Genomic DNA, 16,481 nt, shown 5'->3' with positions numbered 1-16,481 from the left:
ACAATTACCTACATCATGTGCATGGACATGAATAAAGTGAACATGGCTCTCCCTAGTTCTCACTGGTGTGCTGTGGGAGAAAAACACTCTTCTCCTTTGTCCTGTGTCTTTTTTTACCGAGTGTTGGACCTCTTCAAGTTTGCAATTGTATTAACCTGTTCAAAAGCAGCAGCATCCCTCTGTTTTTTTTCCCAACTGACTGTGACTCCAAGAAAGCAATGATGAGGCAATTTGCCTGGTACCTTTGGAAATAGATTCTACTTTCTGCCTCAATAACAGCTTGAACCAGTTATGGGCAGAAATAATGCTGTGAAAATGTAATGGTCAGAGCTGTTCCACAAGGCCAGGCAGGAGCCATCAAGTGCAACATCAGAGCACCCACTGAGATCTGTGTGGGACTGCAACCAGTGGGCTGAGACTTCACATCGACAAGTGCTGCATGACCAGCCTTTCCAAGGCAAGTAGATGTTCCTACCCTCTTCAGGTTCAAACTTCAAACCATGCAAAAGTAGCCTGAATCAGGCAGCTCACATTTCCCCATCTAAATTGTGGTTCATTTCCTTCTACAGATCAATCCATGTTAAGTCTTTGTAGCTCAGCAAGAGGTTGTTCCCAGGTTTTCCTGAACAGAAATTGAGTTTTTCAAGGACTTCTTGGCTTCAAGGCTTTGGTACTTCCCAAAGACGACATGCCAGTGAAGAAAGCAGAAGGACTTTATGCAAGAGGACATTCTGACCTTGATGCTGCAAGTCCCAAACACGTAGCAGGAGGCACACAGTAGGACAGCAAACACTGACCAGAGCAGCCCCATAGCCAGAAGGCCACAAGAGCACTCAGTTTGGGTTTGGATCACTGGGAAAAAGCCAGGGAGGCTTACAGGCATAGTTGGTTTAGGCAAAACAATGCATCTTTAGACTGTACCTGCTAACCAGTGTTAGCGTAATATAAGGTGGCAAATAGCAGTCCTTTACCAACATCAACAAAATGCCTCTTTGTGGCTGATCACACCATCTGATGTGAACATTAGGAGACAAAAAAATAAAATTAAAAAAGTAAAGGAGAGTGTAAAGAAATGGTGCCGTGGGTGTTTCACACTGCTAATAAGGCAAATTTTGTTAGAGATGGGCATGCCCACAGCTCCTTCAGGGATTGTCACGCTGACAGGAGCTTGCATACTGGCTGCAGGGTGTACACCAAGGGGGCTGCCAACAGCAGAGCTGAGAACCGCAGGAAGAGCCAGGGAGCTCAGCCACAGCTGATGCCAATTACAAATGAGGGAGAAAGCATTTTGACAGTTGGTGGTGTCCATCTGGTTCTTAGTGACTAACCTGCCAGCCCTTTGGCCAGTCATCTCGACAGCATGCATTTCCAACAGCCCTCATCTAGTGGTAGTAGTAATGCAGCCAATGCCATTCCAGCTCCAGTGATATCAATGCTGCTCTCAGTTCCTATGCCTTATTTCAAACAAGCCCTTTCTAGTTTAATTTAATTTTTAGTCTGTACATTCCAAAGCACTGGGACAACATTCCTACTTTTGAGCTGTCTTCAGCAGATTAATGTGGTTACCCTTTAGCCCCAAGTCAATTCTACAGATGTGATATGGACCAGCTCCCTTCCTACCCCAGCCATCATTACCACTGGTCTGGGCATGGAGATTGTTTACACAGGCAAGAAGACCGCTGGGAGGACATTTGCATAGTCATGGGATCCGCTGAACCCGCAGAAGGCAAATCAGCTCCTCACAACCAGCCAACCCTCCCCAGGATTGTAGCCAGGAACCCACCAGGCTACACTTGGCTTTCCTCAGCTTGCTGCAGAAAGAATAATGAACTGAGCACAAAGTAATTTATTAGCAAGTAGGGGTTACCATACTGCTAGATGTCTTTGACTTTCTGCTTTATGATACTTACTTTTAGAAATGCAGTCCCATGCCACCTCGCTTCTATGCCCTATGGCCAGCTTCAGGCCAACCATCAAAATGTAGACCCTTTCATACTTTTAAAGGTTCTCTTAGAAAGGAAACCTTTTCTAACTCATGCTGGGCTGTGGGTGCTCTACTGACTAGTTTTTGCTGTCCTGATCCAAGTCAGACCAGATGTCTGCTTTATTCTGACTTGGAAGCTCTATGGCCCTTGAGAAGTCCAGGGGTCAAGAATTTCACTCTCCCAAGACCCACACAGGCAAGAAGTCATCAGCTGACTCCTACCACAGACATGCAGTGAAAAGTCAAGACAAACTTCACAGCTTCCCACAATTAATTAAAATTGTGCCTCATTCCAACTTTCCGTGAGGCAGGAAGGGGGACATAGGATCCACCATGGAACATAAAAAGGAGGGAATGCTATTAAACTCAGTCTCCTTTTTTTTTTTTATTCACACTCCAGCACCATGAGGGATCAGACAGCAGTGACTCAGGTGTGGCTTTATGTTAGCTAATGTGGAGCAAAGGGCCGGAAAATCAAGCCCTGAGCAATCTTAGAGCAATTTTTCTCACTCGTTTCTTCATTCACACAGCTCTCTGTCTGGCTCTGTTCACCAGTACAACTCAGAAATGACGCTACACTTCCAGGGATCAATCTGCAGAACTACAGGTGCTGTCCAAGCATAGATTTGATCTCACGATTTCTACACAGCACAGGAAGTTCTCTTACACTGAAGATGAAAATGGAAGATGGGTACATGATTACCTGAGCAAGTGGTGGTGCCTAGGAATTGTTCTTCTGGGATTTCCAGTTGAGAGTGAAGCGTGAGGAGTGCAGCAATCAGCTCCTTGTCAGCCTTACCCTGTGCAGGTAAAAATGTATGAGATGCATCTGATGAAAGAAAAACATAGGCACGAAAAAATGAGATATGGACATTGTTCCTGGGAGACCTGGGTAGATATAACTGCTCTGGTTCTCTGACAGTATGATGGACTTAGACCATTGTAGGTGACCTTCTGAACTTCCCACAAGAGAAAACCAGGCAAAGATAAAACTAGAACAGTCAGTCTCTAGAGTACTGTCAGTATTTCCTCAGCTTTCTACAGGTTTCAGTGAATCCCAGGATGCTGTGGGCTTGCTGCTTCCATTTATCCACTCTCTGCTTCTCCTGGAATGTTAAGCAATTTCTTCAGCTAAAATTCAGTCATCATTTTATGGCATGATTTCATTCTTGACAGTCTGAATGTGGCCAGCGGGAACAGGCACTTTGCTTTGCTCACTGGGATGTAGTTACCACCACAGCCACACCTTCCCTGCGCTTGTGTGCTGGAAATTTATAGTGGGAATCTGTGAAAGGAACAACACAGAGCTCTTCATGTGCCCAGGAGGACCGGAGGCCTCCCAGAAACCACTGCCAGTGGTAGCAGCACCACCCACCAACCCGGTGGACACTCAGAGAAAATTACAAGAACAATAGCAGGAAATGTTTAAGGGTGGAAACAACAAATAGAACACAGCCCACGTTTCTGGGGGCTTCCTCATTGGCTTGATTTGCCTTGGCAGGAGCACTTCAGATAACCTTGGAGTTACCCCACCAGGGCAAAACCTCTCCCCAGTGAAGCCATGTTTGATCCAGTACTTTCTGGGTCATAGGGATGCTTGCTGCCAAGAACAAATAAATAAACGAACATAGCATAAAAGCTCTAAGGTAGATCAGATGGACAAAGCAGGACCGGGACACTGCTGTCATTGTGCACAGGGCAGCAGCAGCATGGTGCATCCCTTGCTGTTCCTGGTGGAGAGTCTGTCCATTCCTACAGGATGCATTTCTTGCTTCGTGTCAGCCTTCACCCTGGAAAAATGGACTGTGAGTTCCTGTAAGCTAATGACAGCAGAGGACAGATTTGCAAAGCTCACATCCAAGAAACTGTTTGCATCAAGAAACAAACAAAACAAGTAACAGCTCCTACTGGGTGTTTCCACTTCCTGCCCTGCTGTTCTTTTTCTGTCCCTGCCGTCCAAGTTGCTCTTGGCAAGCAGTGCAGGGGAATGCATTTGTGTGTTTGTGAGGGGCGCATAATATCGAGAACTTTTAAAGGGACCTAATAGAGCTCAGTGGCTCAGGCACACCAGGTGTCAGCTGCACATACCCATCTAAGTCCTTTGTCAAGGGCTTCTGAGGGCACTTAGAAGTTCAAGCAGTCATGACTAAAGCACAGCATGAAAGAAAGGAAAATTTCGTTAACAAATGTCTGAGGGAAGCAGGTGGGATTACTGTAAGTAGCACCTTTCCATGGTAATAAGGCTGTTGTGCTCTAACAGCCACACGACAGCAGGATGCAAGGCAGGTGCCATCACACCAATTCTAATGTTTTGTTTGGGGTTTCAAGTTTTCAGTGTAACAGACTGAATTCTCTGGGGCCCATTCTCATTTTTATTATTATTCTCAGACTATACTCAATCAATCACATGGAGTACCTTAGGTCAGAGTGCTGAATACTGGGCAGCTTTTACTTCTTATGCCTACAGGTAGGCATTTAAGTACCAAGTTCCTTGAAACAGCACATTTTAAACAACCACTACAGAAAACAAATAAATAAAACCTTGTTTGGACCAGAAGCCAATCACAAAGTCCATGCAGTCATTAGCAGCAAATCTGAGTTAAGTCAAACCAAAACTGTAGAAACCTCACATGTACAATGACTATCTATAATTAATAATACCAGCTAACAGGTATATTAGAAATAAGCATTGTCTGTTGTTATCAATGGACTGTATAAGACTGACAAAATGTATTGGATCAAGCCTGGGAAAATGGAGGCAAAGTGTTTTGCTGGAGGCTACAGCAAAGATAAAACATAAAACTCTAGCAAATGATTGCTATTTTTGTCAAAACTGCTTTTCTAACAAGTAACTGCAGAGCCTTTTCTGTGATGACCAGATGGCCATAAGAAGGAGTCACTTGAATGTGCTTTAGCATGTCACATACGATGGGGACAGGGCGAGTAACTGGAAAAAATGAGGAAAACCCAAATGGGAAACCTGCAAGGAGTGAAATCCTGGTTTGTCAGCAGTAGGGAACAAGGTGCCATTGACTTTGCTCTACCTCAGCAGAGGAAGAAGAGTCAGATGGAGCTTGGTGTGGAAATAACATGTGCAGGAATTCAAGAACACAAGAAATATCCTAGAGGAGGAGAGGGGAAGGCAGCCTGTACCAGGAAAAAGCTTGTCTTTCACTCAGGGTGCACATATATATTACATATATACATATATATGTTAGGGGAAATCTGCAAATCGAAGCATTTTCAGATGTGCTCTCAAGTATTCCTGATTATGCTTGGACTGTAATATAACTAACATATGTATTAACAACTAGTATATACTTTCCTTAAACTTCCCTTAATCTTCTCATTGACTTCATTGGCATTACAGTAGGCCAATAATATTGTGCTTTTTGGTGCTGGTGTTTAGCTAAACACCTTGTGTGAACAGTAAGACCAGAGATATTACCATGCAGCACAGTGCATCATTTCAAACAACTCTTTCAGAAGACATAGAACACTTGCAGTGAGTTCCAGAGTGAAACTTCAGTGCACATCTTCATGTGCACCATAAAGAACTTCTGCATCTTAACAACACAGACAGAAATCTAGAACTGTCTGTGGGGTTTTTTTCACAGCTGTACTGTTCATCTTCACAATGATCTCAAGTTTGCTCTCAAGAGCGATGTGGCACTGCAGAGAAACAAAATACTGGTGTAACCACTGCTAAATTGTATTAGCATCTGTTCCAGGCAATCTAAGTAATAGGTACGTCAGAGGAAGAGTAATATTTATATTGAAAATATTTATATCCTTAAGACTGAAAAAAAAAAAAACACCAAAAAAACAGCACCCAGCAATCTTTGGCCCAAAACGAGTGCAGAGTTGTAACTACAAGCTGAGCAAGAGGGGAAGAATGCAGTTCAGAAAAAAATTCAGAAGGGAAAATCCAGCAGCACAGGCTTTTGTCTGCTCCATGCAGACTGGCTATTGGGAAAGTCCTTGTTAGGTCAGTTGCTAGCTCTGTAAAGTGGCAGACGTTCTGACAGACTTTCTTTTTCTTCAGGAAGTTTGGACATCTGTATCTTTGCTGGTATTTGTATAGCACTATCAAAACAGCTTTTCTGAGCATCCCTGTGGAGGGGCTGTGTAATGCACCAGAAGATGAGTGACATTTCTTAGGGAATTATAGCTATATAAGGTACTATATGTACGAAGGAGCTGCACAGCTCCAGAGGGCAAATCTGAATTCAGGGCAAGGTGGGAAAGCCTGTCATGCTTCTAAGGCACCACTCAGTGCCTGCTCTTGACTCCTGTGTTCCACACAAATAACAGTTCACTTGCTGCCCAAGCTTGTTCTGGGGGTGCTTCAGGAACAAAAGTATTCCACTGCTAAGACAAGAATTGCCAAGTCCCCAGACATTACTTTGGGTAACCACCAGAGCTCACATCCTGATGTCCTGGAGCTCTGTCAGGTGCTCCTCTTGTGCTGTCCCCTCTGCCCCTGCCCTTCCCTGCAGCAGCCTATGGGTGATTGAGAGGGGCAGGGGCATTTCTCTCTGCAGGTCTCTGCGCAAGACCCTTATCACCTCCCTGGAAAGAGCATGCAGGAGCACAGGCAGCACCTCCCTCAGTCTCACTGTCCAAGGGCAGGAGGCCAGGGCAGAGGCTGAGGAAAAAGCTGTAGTGAGCTGAGGTCCCGGTAGAAGAGAATGCACCCTCTCCTGCCTTAGCTAATAGTGTTACCTTTAATCCCAGCCCCCCGTGTGTTTTGCTTTTCAATGCAGCATTGCTTGTACTTCAAGCTTGCAGAAGTTTATTGAATTCTGCTGTGGCCAATCCAGAAGCAGATACAATTTTCAGTAAGAACAGAAAATGAACAGGTGGTACGTGTCTGAAGTTTGCTGTGGATGGCCATTTAACCTGGAAGTTACAGAGCCCATGTTGCAGCAGCTGGCTGCTGTGGTATCCTTGTGGCCATTCTGCTGCAACTTGAGGAGTATAAATTTGGTGTTGTAGAATTATAGAATCATTTCGGTTAAAAAGCCTTTAAGATCATTGAGTCCAACCTAACACTGCCAAGTCCACCACTAAACAATGTCTGTAAGTGCCACATCTCCACATCTCTTAAATACCTCCAGGGATAGTGACTCCACCACTTCCCTGGGCAGCCTGCTCCAGTGCTTGACTAGAACAATTCAGTGAAGAATTATTTCGCAATTTAAACTTCCCCCTGGTGCAGCCTGGGGCCATTTCCTCTTGTCTTACCATTTGTTACTTGAGAAAAAGAGACCAATCAGCCATTCACTAGAGGTCTCCCCTTAGCCTCCTTTTCTCCACTTCCTTCAGGCAAGAGGCAAGCGTAAGACTTGTGCTGCAGACCCTTCACCAGCTTTGTTGAACTTCTCTGGACCAGCTCCAGCGCCTCAATGTCTCTCCTCTAGTGAAGGGCCCAGAGCTGAACACAGGATTCGAGGTGCAGCCTCACCAGTGCCCAGGACAGGGGGATGATCACTGCCCTGGCCCTGCTGGCCACACTGTTGCTGATACAGGCCAGGATGCTGTTGGCCTTCTTGGCTGCCTGGGCACAAGCTGGCTTATGTTCAGCTCCATCAGTCAGTGTCCTGGGTTCAGCAGTAGCAGTCATTTTTCTCCTCCTTGGTAGCTGGTGCAGTGCTGTGTTTTGACTTTCGGCCTGGGAACAGAGCTGATAACAAGGATGTTTAGGTTTGGCCAAGGACTTTGTGAGCCTCATGCTCTGCGAGGGAGGAGGGGAAGCCAGGAGGAAGCAGAGACAGGACACCTGACCCAAACTGACCAAAGAGGTATTCCATACCACAGCACGTCATGCCCAGGATGTAACTGGGAGTTAGCCGGAAGGGCTGGGACTGCAGGGTTGGAGGAGGTATGGGTCAGTGCTTGGTTGGGCTGGGGGGCAAGTTATCGGTTGGCTGGTGGTGAGGTGTTGTATTCTCTTCCCTTGTTATTTCCTTTATCATTACTATTATTGGTGGTAGCAGTAGTGATTTGTGTTATACCTTAGTTACTCAACTGTTCTTATCTCAACCCGTGGGAGTTGCATTCTTTTCGATTCTCCTCTCCGTCCCTCCAGGAGTAGGGGGAGGGAAAGAAAGGGGGGGAGTGAGTGAACGAGCTCTCTGGCTGGGTTTAAACCACTACAGTCAGCAACCCCAGGTCCTTTCCACCAGGCAGCTTTGCGTGGCTTATTCTGTGCTGTGAGCTCACCGTGACCCTTAGCAGCTCATTTCTCATCTGAAATTGTAAATCAGGGACAAAAAGTCCCTGATTATTCCAAGACTGTACATGGGAGGCTGAAATCTATTCAGCGCAAATACTTCTAGTGATTGTTTTGGGTTGGTTTTTTTTTTTACTTCCCTTCATTAAAATAAGGTGGAAATAAAACTTACACCCTTTTCCAGTCTTCCTGTCTCCATGTAAATGTTGCTAGGTAACTGAATGTGTATCTCCAGGATACTAGTACATATCGGAATTGCACAAAAACATCCTCCTTCCTTGACAGCTTGAGTTATGGGTGCTGTATAAGGTCACACGTTCATTTTGATCGGACATCTCTACTAACACTGCATAACGCAGTAGTAAGCGCTGCTGCACCATGCAAGAATGAGCACTCAACAGTCATCCTCTGACTGCTCTCCCTCTATTTCTTGGACATCTTCCAAGACACAAATAACACAATCCAGTGTACAGCTGAACTGCTGGCATCTGTTGTTAAACCTAAATGAATTTTCATGTGCCTAGGTGCATTGTGCCAGCAAACTTTCATGGGGCTGGCTGCACCTATATTGCTTTTCTAGTCTCTGGGTGCCTGCTGCTGTGTCTGGGGCCTTTGTGCTGGGGAAACTGCACATGTGACCCTCCATTGCTTGGAACACTTCTTTCAACGTACGCGCTCTGACATTAGGTCCCACCACAATCATTGTGCTCTGTCTAGAGCTTACTCTCCCTGCCCAAAGTGCCCAGGCAGTCCCCTGAAGTACAACTCAGTGGCAGGAGCAAATCACAGTGTAGGAGAGGGAGGAGATTTCATGACAGCAAGCCACATGGATGTGTTTGTCCTGTGTATTCTTGTGTGTTCTCAAGCATCCCAGGGACAGCTCCTGGTGCTTCCTGACAAATTTACTCAAAACCGTGGGAAAGCAAGCAAATTCCTGAAGGGTTCAGTGTCTTCTATGAGTCTTTGCACCTTCACCTTCAGTTACGAAGTACAGCACATGTGTCCCCTCTCAAATGGCTATTTTATCTTCCCTTCCTTTCTCCTGACACTCCAGTTGGTACCAATCAATGAACCATAGGGAATGTATTCCTGTACTTGCAGTGTAAGTCCCATGCAGCATCTGTTGTGACTCCTCATCTGTCCAGACACAGAGAGCTGCACGTCTGGTTTTGTGCAGCCCAAGTTTTTATATCAGTTGTGGTTCTCACCTCACTTACTTTATTTTAATGTTTTGAACAGTGGACCAAGAGGGTCCAGAGGTAGGAGGCTTTCCATCTGTCTGGGCTGGGAGGGAGAACAATGTATAGCAATGGTGAAGAGGAGAGACAAAACCCAGCTTCACCAGGAGGAGCTTTTGTATGTACTTTCATCTCACAGGGCTGCACCATGAAACCAGGACATTTGTGCCATTTGTTTAAATAGAAGTGCTCCAAGAGCTGCATGATTCAAAGACTAACTTTGCTAGAGAAGGTTAAGCTACCAGGGTCTTTTCTTGGCTGGTCAGTGAAATAAAGGGATTTGGTAAGCTCTGCAAGGTTCTGCCTAGAGCCTGGCCAGGAGCAGAAATGAGAGATTTCATATCCAAACATGCTGGTGTGAGCAGACAGGGAGAAAAGAGGACTCTTTGCTCTTTCACCTCTTTGGTCAATGGCCAGGGGACTGGGCTCAGACCAGGGCTTTTTTTTTTTCCTTTTTTCCCCCCTCCATTTTCCAAAGGAGTGTCAAGCCACATGCTCCTCCACTGTAAGGGCAAGCATCCTAGGTATAGCGAGTCATTGATTTCCAGTCAGTGATCCATCCTTTCCCGAGGTAAGTTTTTAAGGTTGCAATCTCACCTAGGCTGGAGATATCCTCCATTTGAAGAAGACTGGAAGAACTTAGCATTGGAAGGCTCACACTTGTAAAAGTCCACAACAAGTGTGGGCTATAAATACAATGGGGGCAAGAAGTTATATGTTGAAATGATATGTTAAGAATGAGGTAACATCCTTCTTAAATAGAGAAAAAGCAGGTTATGAAAAAGTAGTTCCAACTGGAGGAAGAGTCACACCTGAGAGTGCTGATGATCCCGATGCTTGGAATATTTAACGCTGCATCAGGCAAACATCACCGACAAAAATTAATACACAGTATTGCTTTGGGAAGGAAATGGATTCAATCACATAATTTTTGCAATTCCAGGCAAAAGCATTTGTGTTACATTGACACTAAGCCTTCCACACCTATAGCAGGCAATATTTTACCAACTAACTCAGGGTAATGATTATTGGGTTTTATATCTCATAATGTTTAGCTCAGGAAATCCTGTGATTTTTCTAATCTAGAAGGGTTTTGACTAATTTAGCAGGGATTAGCTTGGTCCTAAACCAGGCAGATGCAAAATAACTCTTTCTATGCACATTTCCTTCAAACAACAAAGGTGATTATGGATTTTTTTCCTTTCTTTCCAAGTTCATCAGCTGGTCCTGGGAAGTAACTTTTGCTTGGTGAAAGGGATGGTTTCCCTTCCTGTGTATCCGGAATATGCATCTAGATTACCAGAGCAACAAATTCAGCATTGTTCCTGAATCTCATTTCCAAGCATTGATTTGTGTTACGTATTCCCAGTCTTTCAAGTCACAGAGGTTTTGCCTTTTCAAAGATGCTAATTAAGTTTGCTGCTCTTGATTATCAGCTGCACTCTGTAAACAACAGCCTTTGGAAATCACAAGATGCGCACTGCCAGCTTTCCTCTTTGACGGTAAGCCATTCAAAAGGATGAGTTCTTCAGAAAGACTAAGCTAAGGCACTGAATTACTTAGCTCTGGAATCCTGCTTCAGATCCTGCAGCAGACAGGCAAGTTTCTTGCCACCAGCACTGGCTGTGTGTCGATAAACAGACATCCACAAATGGTCTACCTGGCTTTGGCACAACTGCCAGTGTTTGCTAAGCAAACTAAGCCAATGCCTTCCCTACAGCAGATGAAGTTCACGGTTGTGGTATGTGGGGTTCAGGTCCAGTTTCCTAGACATGTTGGTTTACAGCCTTGTTGCTGATGCTTGGCAGCTGATACAAGTTTAGAAAGCATGTAAAGGGCTGAGGTGCTGGGCTGGAGTTTAGGGTAAAGTTACCCATATCTTTGTTGTGCTAGTTATGCTAGTTTAAAGATCCTAAATGCAAGACTTGACTTACGCATCTGGCTGGGGAAACCTTACCATTTTCCCATGTAAGTTCATTTTCCAAGGTTATTCTGAACCTCAGTGAACTAACAAGTGCCCTGCTGCCCCAAAAACCTTTATAGTGACCAAGAAATGGGAATGAGAGGCCCATGGGGTAGAGCATTTTTGCCAATGCTCTTTTGTGCTGCAGGAAAAGGCACATTGCTCTGTGCTTAGAGGAGAGTGGACCCTGCAAGTTAAGTCTCAGTTTCTGGTTTTGCTGTGTGGTCAAAAGCTTCATCAGGGCAAGCCAAATCATTCCCAAACTTGGGGTTCAAATACCTGTTTAGTAAGCATCAGAGGGAAATGTTATAGTTTTGTGCTTGTGAATCTACCAATTTAATACTATCTGTAACACCTCAGGATGTTTAGCTCTGAGACCTGGCACCAATTACTGATATTCAGGCCCACGTCTTCTTTGTGCCTTTTATATCAGGTTGATTTAAGCTGTCAGTCAAGTAACAGCAAAATAATCAGTTTGCAGCTGAGCTGTCCCCCACCTTATCTATGCATCCGTCACCTTTTCCCTTCAAGTGTTTACTCTGATTAGGTCTTTCCTGTTTTTCTCTTGAGTTCTGAATACTTGTATATTTTCCCTATTAGTGCTGATGAATGTTCTTTTCCCACTGACATGTCAGTGTGTATGCTAAACTTCTCTTACATTTCTGTCTTCACTGCAGAAATGACATGAGTATTTCTCAGGTGCAACCCACCATGCAGAGCTAGTACAAGCTAAAGGAACTGGTTCATAAACTTGCAGCTGTTCTCTCTGTTTATAATGTTGAAACCATCCTACCCTGAAAAACAAAACATTTACAAGCCAAACGTAGGTATCTCTAGAAATCATGTCTGTCAGAGTTAATTATCTTGATAGAGGAGGCTGTTTTCTCCAGGCATACTTATATTTACTTGGGATTTTTATGCTCGTTTTGCAAAGCTGTGTACCTCTGTACCTGCTGTGTGAGTGCCCTGCATGATCCTGCCTGGGGTGCCTCCCAGGGTCAAGATAAAGGCACTTCGTGCCAGAATAACCTCTGCCTTTCAGTAAGGAGGAAAGTGACAGCCCAGGTCTGCAGGTTTCAATGTCTTAGTGTAGAAACAGAGGAAATCCTTCACCTAGAGAAAGTTCATTCATCAAGTTCAGTCCGGAGCACAAAACAGAGCCCTATATCCAAATGTAATGCTTCTTGGGTACTGAATGCTTAGCATAACTGCACACGTACACATACCAAATTATCAAACCTGTCCTTATGCCTCTTCACCTCTTAGACTTCCCTTCTTATCTCCACTTTTCATCACCTAAACTGAAGCCTTCTGTGCTGTCTGACAGCTCCTTTGGTTCTTGTTCCCAACATCTCTGCAGAAGGGTTCATTTACTGCTTCTGCCCCCAGTCCTCTCAGAAACTACTCTGCCCGTTTTGCCTACGCTCATGTGGCAACCTGCTTATGTCAAAATCCCAACAAATATACAGACCAGGCTTCCTTTAGCAAGCTGGTGCATACCCTTCCCCTGTATTATTGAACTGTTCTGGTCTGAGTTTTGTGGGACCTGATGTCTCATAGCTACAGATTGTAAAAGAGAAATCTTGTGAGTAGCCTTAAGTATTCCGTAACTTCCCCCACCTTTCCTCTTTGCCCATCATTGCAGAATTCCAAACCCCAGCTGGAAGAAGCCATGAGCATCCTGGCCTAATCTCATGGCTGAGCCTGTTTTGAGCAGCAGGTTGGGCTAGAGACCTCCAAAGATCACTGCCATCCTGAATTATCCTACAAGCCTGTAATCTCAATAACCAAGGGATCAGGGTGCCCCTACCGACAGCAAAATGCTGTCCAAAAGACAGCATCCCTTCTGCTGTTCATGCTTTCTTCTCCCTCATAGTAGGACAGAACTATTAGCATGAACATGAGGGTTACCTGGCTTAGATGGGCAACTCTTCTCAGCTCCCCTAAAAATCTTATGCCCTAAAAATCAGTTGCTTATGGCAGCCGTCCATTAAAGAAAGCTGCAGGACAGATAGACTAGCAGCAAGGCGGGCTTGGCTTTCAGAATGGTGAAATCTCCCTTCTTTGTTCCTGTGACATTTGGGGAAATACGGTTCTGTACACGTCCACTGAAAAAAAACATGCCTGTGCCAAAGCAGCTTCAGACTCCCTGACCCACTTTTTCTCCTTATATAAACAATTTAGCAAATCCCAGTGATCAGATAACAGCTTGGGCTAATAAGCAGCAATACTAGTGGTTTGCTTTACACCACTTCTGCCTCATCTGGATCTCTGTTTTCATTCTTATTTTTTTCCCAACAGCACTCCAGACATTGTAGTTGTTTATTTAACTGGCTCTGTTGTTGTGGCTGTCTTTCAAACCAGCCTGAAATCTGCTAAGAAAGCAGAAACCAGTGAATTATAATGTTTCCTTGCCAGGTGTCAAATGACAATTAAGGCACATTGTTTTTAAACTGTGCTAGAAGAAAAAGACATTATTCAATATTTAACAAGTTTACACAGGAAGAATGTAGGCACTTTGTATATGTATGTACCTGTACATGTGCACTCTTAATGAATTTATTACTGTTTAAATCATCATGTAGTATGGCACTCAAAACAGATGTGGTATTAATGAACTTCTTTTATTCAAACCAAATTTGCATGCCTCTGTTGTATCTTCTTAAAAAAAAAAAAAAAAAAACAAAACATGCAGATCTTATCATTTAGCAGTTCTGATAATATGAAGCTCACTAAAAAAATAAAGCATGCAAAACAACCTTCAGTTTGCATTATGATTTTAATTAATATACTACTGGCCCTTATGTAAAAAGGCAGTTCAAAGGAAGTGGTGAAGACTCTAGGACTCGATTTTCCAGTGAGGTCTGTGGTGCCAGGTGTTTGACTGAGGAATGTGTACAATAGCTCAAATGGAAACTGTGCCCTTGAGTATTTCTGTTTCCTTAGTGCCTCAGCGGAATTATCTCAGCATTTAAGCCTAAAGAGTACAGACAAAAGTGACATAAAATGACCTAAAAGGTATGAAGCAACTTTCTGCTGATATTAATGATCAGTGTATAACCCCTGTGCTATGTAACAGGTACATTCTGTCTGAATGATAGTATTTTTCCTGCCATGATTAGGAATTCAGACCCATTCTATACAAGGCCTAGGAGACTCTCAGTCTGTCTGCACTGATTACAGTGGAAAAAAGGGAAATTTACACCTATGGGATGAGTATGTATGCATTGTTGCAGCATCACATAGGAAATCCTTATTCCTACCAACTTCACCCATGTCTTTAAATCCTGGCAACTCTGTCTCCATCCCTTTCCTCAGTAGTAAGTTGCTGTTAATACTGCTTCTAAAAGGCACTGAAGAAGGGATTTGGGTTGGGTTGGGGGGGAGGGGACAAAAGACTACCAAGATATCTTGTTGAAATAGTGTCATCTAATGTTCCATCTGCCCAGCTTGTTTTGGTGGTGAGGGTAGGATGGCACAAAGGAGACAGAAACAAAGGAAGTGAATCAGGAAGGGAGTACAAAAGAGACATTAACAAGTAAAAGCAACAGAGCAAGTAGCCAGAAAGTAAGAAAGTATAAATCAGATCAATTGCAAGGTGTGAATGCGCAGGTGTATATGTGCGTGCATTAGAAGAAGACTTTCTATGGAAGACCCAAAAGTTCATGGCAAACCTACAGTTTTGAGCTGGTGCACAAAAAATTGTGCACTTTTGATTGCCCCCAATTACAAGGAGTCTACTTGCTTATTACCTTACTCAACATCAAATTAGTTGCCTCACCCCACCTATACTCAGTTTTTGAACCAACAAAAATAACTAATGTTCAATTCATTCCAAAAAAAAAGAGACTTCCTTTTTCCCCTGTATTTTGCTGTCACTAAGTTCTACGAATTCCCATTTTCCAGCCTTTCTATGATCACACTGAGAGCAAAATGTACCAGGCTACAGAATATGTACGCTGGAAATGCTGCTTAGTGATTCACTTGGGAAGAAAAAAAACATATCAGTAAACCCCAACTCACCCAGCTCCACAATGTAATTTCACCAGAATGCATAGTAGAATACTTTAAATATCCTTGTCAACAAGACATAAATGCATGTGTATCTACTAATTGTTCCTAAGCATAGGGAAGGAAGAAAAGCCACCTTCCTGTTGACTTCTAAATTCATGAAGCAGGAGCATGGCAATGGCTGGCTGCAGTGTCAAGTGATTTTTCACTTCAGTAGGTATTAAAAAAAAAAAAAAAAAAAAAAATCCTGGGAAGAAAAGTCAAGAAGAGACAGTATTCTTTGTAAACTTTCTCCCTGAATCACAACACGAGAGGAGAAATTCATCCTGTATTAATTGTTCCATTTATGCAGAACAAGATATATTGTTCCAAAATAGTCTGCATTTTTCAACTTTTTCTATTAGTTCTGAGAAAACATCAAAAAAAAAATCATGGCTTGGAGCGGTACTTTCCAACTGTGTGATTCAAAAATCACAGCAATTAAGCTGTTTTAACTTGGAAATGAGGGGGTTGCCTTTAAGAGAGGAAAATGGCAGTTCTACAGGCACCAAGGATTTGCTACTGTTAAGTATTCACATACTTCAGGAGAGCAAGTATGCCTTTTTCCATCTGCAGCAACTTGAGGCTGTGACACTTTTGCCTCCCTCTAATGAAAATATTTATCAGCAAGTGCCACACATCTTTCACCCGTGCGCTATTAGAAAGCAGGGAAAAACTTCCCAGGTGGGTTCCTTAAGTTAGACTCCCGAATCTATATTTAGATACATGAATTTCACAAGTAACTCAAGCTGTCAAGTCTCTGAAAGGAGCAATCCCTGCCTCCCTACTCCCTACCTGCTCACTGTCACCTTCTCCTTGCCCTTTGCATTGTGATAGAACAAGTATTAATGAAGTCCTGTGCTGAGTAGGGCTGGGAAAGAGCAAAAACATGTCACTTAAGACTGATCCTGATCCTCAGGATCCTTCACTTGAAAAGTGGTAGCACAAAGGCAGTAGCAAGCAGCCATGGGTAAGGAAAGCACTGGGTGATGCTAATCTGTTACATTTGAA

At 43.8% G+C, this 16,481-nt stretch overlaps 1 protein-coding gene across 5 annotated transcripts in view; it reads left to right on the top strand.

Moving 5' to 3' along the window:
• The window catches only part of PALM2AKAP2 (PALM2 and AKAP2 fusion), a 265,897-nt gene that overhangs the window by 92,298 nt on the left and 157,118 nt on the right, over positions 1 to 16,481 (top strand). The gene's annotated exons all lie outside the window — the stretch shown is intronic.

This window comes from Pezoporus occidentalis, unplaced genomic scaffold (genome assembly GCF_034315485.1).
Source record: "Pezoporus occidentalis ecotype Australia unplaced genomic scaffold, CSIRO_AGI_Poc_V1 ctg286, whole genome shotgun sequence".
NCBI classification, from domain to species: domain Eukaryota; kingdom Metazoa; phylum Chordata; class Aves; order Psittaciformes; family Psittacidae; genus Pezoporus; species Pezoporus occidentalis.
This window is presented reverse-complemented; position numbering and strand designations above follow the sequence as displayed.